This window comes from Pteropus medius, unplaced genomic scaffold, assembly GCF_902729225.1.
Source record: "Pteropus medius unplaced genomic scaffold, Ma_sr-lr_union100, whole genome shotgun sequence".
NCBI lineage: Eukaryota > Metazoa > Chordata > Mammalia > Chiroptera > Pteropodidae > Pteropus > Pteropus medius.
In genome coordinates, this window is record NW_024349804.1 from 8447775 (window position 1) to 8455804 (window position 8030).

Consider the following 8030-nt stretch of genomic DNA (forward strand, 5'->3'; position numbering starts at 1 on the left):
CTGACACATTATACCGATGTTATCCATGTGCTCACCTTCACTTCTCCATCCTTCAGCACCCCTCTTAAGTATTCGCTCCTCCATGAAGTCTTTCTGATCCTTCTCTCCTCCAGGTACCGTTGACCATGGCCTCGTGTCATTTGTACAAATCCTGTTATTTATTTCTTGGCATTGCTTGATTTATAATTCCGATCCTGCGTCTGCCATGGGACTGTAAACTTTTCAAGGGTAGCATCAAGGTCTAATTCAACTTTCCTTTCTCGGTACTTGCTTTTTCTTGGTACTTTCCTTTCTCAGTACTTGCTACATACCAAGAAGGTGTTCGATACATATTCATCGAATGTACAAATGCATGAACGTCTGCATCCGTTCTTCAGAACTCTACAGTTTTTATCTCTGCGGTTATTCTGCCTCCTGAGCACTACAATAGATCAGATTTTCTTATATTCTGAGCTCTGTGCATACCTACCTACCTGAACTTTCTGAGTAGATTCTAAGTACCCGAAGAGTAGGGACAAAGCCTTACAGTCCCTATCTCTACCTCCCTGATGGGAACATAGAATAATTTAGTATACTTTTACCGAGAGATTGCTATTGCTCCATCAACTATTTCATGCTTGATTCGGCAACTTACTTTAAAAAAAAAAAATTTAAAGGAAGTTGTTTCAGAAATCAAACAACTAAATTACAAAATGTTCTTTTCTAAATATAACACATCCCCCAACACTCAGGGCAGAAGCCACGTGCTTTCTTTTCTTCCCGTGAATGAGAGAAAGATGCGACTTCCTGGATTTTCATTTTGTCCCCAGCGTGTCTGCGTTGCCTGGAGATTTGTGGCTGTTGTTTCAAGAAAGATCAAATGGCAACGGGAGATGGATGGTCTCCTTGATTAAAAAGTGGCACTCAGATACGTCAGCTTCCTCAGATGCGAGGAGGAGAGGGTTATTTCACAGCCAGTGCCCACTTCAGAGGCATGAATCCCGAGCAGCAGCGGAGGCTGGCCAGGCCCCATCCGGATGTACTCGCACAGGACCTTCAATGCACTGACAGGTAGCGCAGAATCGCAAGAATGTAGGAGTTGCCATTGATTGACTCGAGGTTATGTTTTGAGAGACAGTTAAAGAAATGGTGTGGCATGTCAGACCAACCTGCATCAAATCCCAGTGCTGACAGGTACTAGCTGTGTGACCCTGGGCAAGTTCCTTAGCCTCTCTAAGCTCCAATTTCATTATTTGGAGACTAGGCATGATAATAACATGCCTAGAGAAGCCGCTGATGTGACTGAACGAGATAACACAAAGTGTTTAAGTTTGCCTGTTCCTTAGTGCTCATTGATGGTAGCCATTATCGCTAAGTAGCCAGAACTACATCTGTCATAATAGCTACCAACTGTTGAACACTTACTATGTGCTACATACTACGTTAGTTGTTTTTATCTGTGTGGGTTTTTTTGGTTTTTTTTGTTGTTGTCGTTGTTGTTATAAATCTCATAATTGCTCATTAAGCAGTTACTATGCTCGTTTTGTAGCTGGAGAAACTAGATTTCTGGAAAGCTAAGCAACTTATCCAATATCACACAACGGTTGAGGTGGCCTGTGCAGCAGATGAGTCAATCCCTTGTCCACGGTCTCATGCCTCTGTTTTTTAAAAGGGATGAGAGGTGGTGGGGTCTCCGAACCCCATCCAACTGCGGCAATGCCCAGAGGGATGTGCGGCACAAGGGCAGGCCAGCCTGATGGATTCCCATTAAGACAGCTAATTTGGGCTTTGGGCCTGCATTTCTCCCACGCAGGACCCACCTGGAGCTTCAGTGGGTCCTTTAACCACTTTAGCTCAAGAGCGTTGGTCCTCAGATCGTCTCACTTCAAGGGAGGAAGAAAAACAGAGCAGAAGGTCCTCCCTGACCGTCACCACCAAGCTAGAAGAGAGCTGGCCTCAGCGGTCCCCTCCACACCCCGTTCCCACGGACGACACCTGCCCATCGGTTTCCAGGGGAAAAAAGTACCTGCCAAGCAAGACAGACCCCTAGACCCTGTCTCGTCGCCACTGGATTCACAGACAAAAAGTGAGCCGCTAGCACTTCCCCCTCACAAAAAACCTATCCCTGCCTTTTCCCCTGTCACTAAATCTTCCATCCACCTAGACTGCGGCTTTTTCGTGTTTACTGTTCAATCCATCAGAGCATCTTCCTCGGGCAGCAGTCATGGGAGACGGAAACAGGCCTTGAGCTCCCTCTAGAGGTTGCAGCCGTTCGACCAACACAGCGCTTGACGCAGCTGCAGGTGAAATGGCCGGGGCCAATGTCACATTCATCTGTGTTTGCCAAGGGCCAGAAAAAGCCCTACAGGGATGGATACAAGCCAGCACACTCTCCCTTGGAAAAGCAAACTGGGGCCAAAGTGGCAAACCCAACAACTCCTGTAAGTGAAAGATGCAGAGACAGCTGTTCTCTCCAATGAGGGCACAGGTGCCTTTCGCCCCTGAAGCCTGCTGCACCTCGGCACAAAGATGGGCAGAGACACATGGGCCGGCCAGCCCCCAGGTTCTGAGCTCTAAGGCCCCACCCGGCCCCCAGAGACAGAAAACGAGAAGGAAAGAAGTGTTTTCTCCTGGCACCAAACACTGACCAGAGACAGGCACCCTGCCCAGTGCCACACCCTGGAAGTAGACAGAGGCTGCCTGCCACAAACCAACAGAAAACCAGCCACACAGGACAAAGGACGCCGGTGTCTGAAGAATCATCGGCTGCATTTCCTTGTGCCCAGCCCATGCACAGGAAGTATTTGGTACTTGGAAGGATGTTGAATAAGTATACACCTAATAGCTGTCTAGAGTCTGCTTCCTCTACCTAATACGGTCACTCGCTGTGGGTAGAATTGTATCCCCCAAGAGAGAGATACTACATTCTTAACTCCCAGCACCTGTGAATGTGGCCTCATCTGGCCGTGGGGTCTTCGTAGATATAATCGAAGTAAAAGGAGGTCGTACTGGAGTAAGGTGAGCCTTAGTGCAACGACAGGTGTCCTTATAAGAAGAGGAAAACTTAGACACAAACACAGAGACCCAGGGGAGAGCACTAAGTGACAACAGAGGCAAAGACTGGCGTGACGTGTCTAAAAGCCGAAGGACACCGAGGACTGTTGGCGACTACTAGCAGCTCGGAGAGAAGCATGGCAGGACCCTCCCCAAGGGCCTCCAGGGGGGTGTGGCCCTGCTGACACCTCAGCTTCAGATACGTCTAAGCTTCATTGCCGTGAGAGAATACATTTCTCCTGTTTTAAGTCATCCGGCCTGTGGTTACATGATATGGCAGCCCTAGCAAACTAACGTAGCACTAGGCTCCTTTTTAAGCACAGTGAAATAAACATATCAGGGCTCCTTATTTCTTTCTAAAACATGCCAAACGACACCCAGTTATTACTTGCACGCTCCCCAGTTCTCTGCCAGAAAATAAGACTGTTCGATCAGACAGACACTTCTGGGCCTCAGAATTCAAGGATGAGCCCACGGAGAGAGGGCCGGTCCAGCGCTGAGGTCCCCAGGGCGTCCTGAGCTGAGCAGAAGGTGAGAGCCAGGGAAGGTGAGAAATCGGGAGTGAGCCCCCCGTCCCTCACCTGGACACTGGGCAGCAGCTTGCTCCCTAATCTCTTTGTAAAAGTATATTTTGAAAAAGCAGGCAGATTTCCCAACAACGCAGAGTATTTCAGACATTATAGTCTCCCTTATCTAACTGCAGAAATAGCTTATTCTCTGCGTAAGGGCAATAAACAATCATGGTCTGTTAATCGCATCTGCTTCCCAGGAGAAGGGGAAAATCACCACATGGAAGTGACAGAGGGTCTGAACATCCTCCCTCCCTCAAAAAAGGGGGGCTTGTTCTCAGAGTTCTCCCTTCCAAAGACCCTCTCCCACTAGACCGAGAGCTTCACATGAGAGCATGAGTCTTTTTTTGTCTTTAACTCTACGATACCCAGCACCAAGTCGGGCACCTTGTAGATTCACTGAACAATTCTGGGGATGGGAGAGGTGGAGATGTGAAGGGCCTCGCCAGTTGGCGGGCCTGCACCCTCAGGGGTCTCCTGCCCCCTCTTCTCCCTGCCAAAGTCTAGAAGGCCATGGGGAGAACCTTCTGTCTGGATTTTATCAGTTAACATTAATTCCAACTTAAATCCTCCATTAAACCCCATTCATAGAATGACTGGCTTCAATCAAGCCAGCTGCGTTGCCCAAGACCACATATTTAAAAATTCTTTCTGTTTGGGGAGACAAGGTCAGGTGAACACATTGTTCAAACCCATCTAATTGGATAGTTGCTGCTAATCAGCCTGACTCCTTACAATCTTTTCTGGTGGTACTGACCTTGGGTCTGTGTATTTGCTGACTCTCTAGACACACTGATATGTTTTCTTCCCAACAGGACTCCTGGAAAGCCCCCATTTGGCCCAAGCCCCAAATTCCCTCAGATGAGCTCTCTCGGCACTCATCCCGCTGAGGACGATAACTCCTGAGTGGGATGGCTTCCTCCACACCCATCCTGATGCTGGAAACCAGTCTCTCCTTGACTGAGCAGGGAGTGAATCCTGAGAGCAGCTTTCTCTAACCGATGGGTTCTCCAAAGGTCCCCTTGGGTGAAGTCCTCGACCAGCCCTGCAAGCTGGGGAGCTCAGGTCACCTCAGAAACGATGTCTCCATTCACTGCATCATTTAGGTTTTCAAAGGCATAGAAGCCTTCAAGAGAACAGACAGGGCCAGACGCCAGAGAAGTGTATTGTATCAAGCTGGCTAAATTTGCTGATGGTTAGGAGAAGAGGGAATCAGAACAAAAAGGGGGGAAAGATGAAAATTGGGTGAATCGGATGGGGATGTAGGAGCAGCTGCTTTTGCAAATCAGCCTCAGGGAAGATCTAGGAAGTGTATTTCTATGTATTGGGAAGAGAGAAGTTCGGATAGCAGTGGCGAGGTGGGCAGTAGGTGGCAGGTGCAAACACCTGCTCTCGTGGAAAGTCGATGAAGATCTATACACACACACACATTCACACACACACATGCACATGTGCACACACGCACAAACCTTTTCCCTAGCTCAAGCATTCAGGTCATTTGGCTCTCTGGAGACTGGAAGATGGCCATCAGCCTAATGGCTTGGAAAGAAACTAGATCTGAGGTGGGTGGTGGGGACCCAGTTGGAGCAAATGCAGACGGAACTGGTAAAGACAGTGTATGAGGGCAGGCGAGAGGGTTGCTAGAGTTTACTAACAATGAATGCTGTTCTGACACCACGATGATGACATCGAGGTCCCCAGAGGATACTGGGGCGGGCATTCCTGAATCTAACTCAATTCACCTGCAGAATGGGTTGACATGGACAATTCTTCTGTGTACTGAGAAGATGCTTGGCAGGACTACATGACATGGTGGTTGTTAAGAAGCGTTGAAGGGTACCACTTCCAAACCAGTAGGAAAGCTTGCCTGCGGGAGCAAACGGGGCCTTGGAAATTGGAGGCATGGGCTGGATTCACTGAGGAGTATGCAGAGTCGATCACCTCACAGTCGGGGGCCTCGTTATACAATCTCAGGGGAAATCACTTTTGGTGACACTGGGTGGCATTTTCCCTGCGTCGTGGGCCTGTGAGCGAGAGCACGCGGTGAAAGCTGAGTCACAGCGGGATCCGGTGAAGTGCCCTCGAAGGGAAATCGGGAAAATCGGATTCTCCTGTCAGGTATGGGAAGGCGTGAGCCTGTGTCACTGGCTGTCACTGTGCTTATGTGCACATTTTTAAACGAAAGTGTCCTGCCTTACTCTTTTCCACTTGTAACACTGTGTGCGCGTGTGCGTCCACACGTGTCGTGATGCTTATGAGAGAAGCGGGGCGTGATGCGTGCTGAGCCCTGGAGCTTGCTTTACTCTTTCCCGGCAGCAACACGTTTTCATGAAACTCTTAGGATGTGTCGTATTCTTTGGGGGGTTCCAGAGCAGCTCGAATCTGCATGCATGCCTTCATTCACAGGCTCATATAGTTGCTGACACACAGTAACTGATTGATTATCCTTCTGACCTTGTCCCGACTCCCTGGCTTCTCGACCGTACATTCTCTGGCCAACGAGGAGAGAGTGTGCACCTAAGTCCTCACTAGGGGAGGAGCGTGGACCTCCATTTGGTTTCCAGCGAACCCCAAGTGGCTAATGAGATACCGGTGCTGGGAGCTCTAGGGCTAGTCCTGATCTCTTTCTGTAAGGCATGTGTTTGGGGGTTTGGGGGCGAGTGCAGGGTTGGCCTCCAGAGGGAAGGCTGTGAAGACACGAAGCCATTAAGGAAGCCCCTAGGTTGACTAAGGTCTTCCGTGATTTAAGAAGAAGCCGCAGTGAGTTGAGAGGGCGGTGGATTCAAAGAGACCTGATAGGAATACTTGAAATTCCTTTAGACCCACAACTTCTTATTTCTCTCCAGAAAAATGTCTCCAGAAAAATTTTATAGTCAGATTCCATGGCAGAGGCAGCTAGAAACAAGATAAACCATACGGCGTGTGTGCGTGTGTGTGTGTGTGTACAAAGTCCTGCCTGTGCCAGTGCAATGCCTTGGAAAAGATTAATTTTCCTTCTGCAAACATGTACTCAGACATGCGTTCAACTCACTAACCTCAGCAGCTCCGAGGTACACTAAAAAAGATGTGTAGCACAGAGCTATCACCCAGACCCTCAAGGCTAGAGTGAGGACCCCTTACTCCGTACTTTGCCAGTGCGGGCTGTATAACCTTGGAGAAGTTAATTACTCTCTCTGGGCCTCAGGCTCTTCATTTATAAAACAAAGATGGTAACTTTGCCTATCTACAGCGTCGGGATGAGAATTCAGTAAGATACTTCACGGAGATCATTTAGTACAATGCCTGAGTTTTTAAAAAGGCAAATACAATGTTATCCCTGCAATAAATAGTGTCATTTATATTATTATTATTATTATTATTATTATTATTATTATTATTATTATTATTGCTGTTCATACTATCATGGCATGTTATACCCTCACATCAAGACACAGCCCGCCAACTGCGGTTGTGTCTTTACCTGCCAGAATCTCCTGCTAAATGGAGAATCCCATGAGGGCAAGGGCTGGGCCCGTCCCATTTATCATTCTGTTCCCAGTCCTTTGCCGAGTGCCTGGCTTATGACGGGGGTGTTGGTGCATGCCCTGTCAGATGAACGAAGCACTTGAAGCAGTGGCTTTTAACCCTGGTGGCCCTGTCAGTCCCCTGGACAGCTATAAAAATCTCCATGTGCAGCCCCACCTTCAGAAACTCTGATTTAATTGATCGAAGTTGAGTCCCCAACACACATAGTTATGAAAAGCCCCTCAGCGACTCTCGCAGGCAGCAGAAGTGGAGGACCACTTTGGAGTCTCAAAGATCAGCGAAGCCAGTGATTTCTACGCTTTGTCTTTCACAGCAAAACAACCTCCCAGGCTGAAACCCACTGCGTGGAAGAGAATGAAGCTTCCCGGTGGAGATGGGGAAGGTGGGCCTGAGGCTTCCCCACAAATGCCTGGCTCCAGGGTGGTCCACAGTTCGCTGTGCCTGGAAGCTCCCTCCAGTCCTGGGTCTAAGCAGCATCTCCCACTGCACAGCACCGCTGGCCTCGCTGCTGCTCCCCCTGGAACATAATACAGTCTTCGTCCCAAAATATGGCCCAAGACAAACTGCAACTGCTTTACCTTCATAGCCAAATCCAGGCGCTCTCGGTTCCTGGTGAAAATCATTCACAGGCCTGGCAGGATAGAGCAGAGAAAATAACACCTAAAACATATAAATAATTCAAGGGTGAGCTTATTCATGATGCTGTGCTTTCTCCAGGCAGTGGTTTGTGTAATCTCTCTTACACCGTCAGTCAGGCTGCCTCTGTAGCATTTATTACTGCAGACAGCCCGTTAGAAGCTGTTCTGATTTATGCATCTACATTCTCTTACGGAGGCAAGTTTATAGCACACTGCGGTTTCTACTGCTGACATCGTAAGAAGAAGAAGAAGAGAAAATAAAAAA

The 8030-nt window shown here is 48.5% G+C and overlaps 1 long non-coding RNA gene across 1 annotated transcript in view; it reads right to left on the reverse strand.

Moving 5' to 3' along the window:
• LOC120582756 (uncharacterized) overlaps positions 1–532 on the reverse strand; it is a 2172-nt gene extending 1640 nt beyond the window's left edge. The window contains exon 1 of the long non-coding RNA XR_005647633.1: positions 36–532. This is a non-coding gene — a long non-coding RNA (uncharacterized LOC120582756). The remainder of the gene's footprint in view (positions 1–35) is intronic.
• Between the last annotated feature and the right edge of the window lie 7498 nt (positions 533–8030).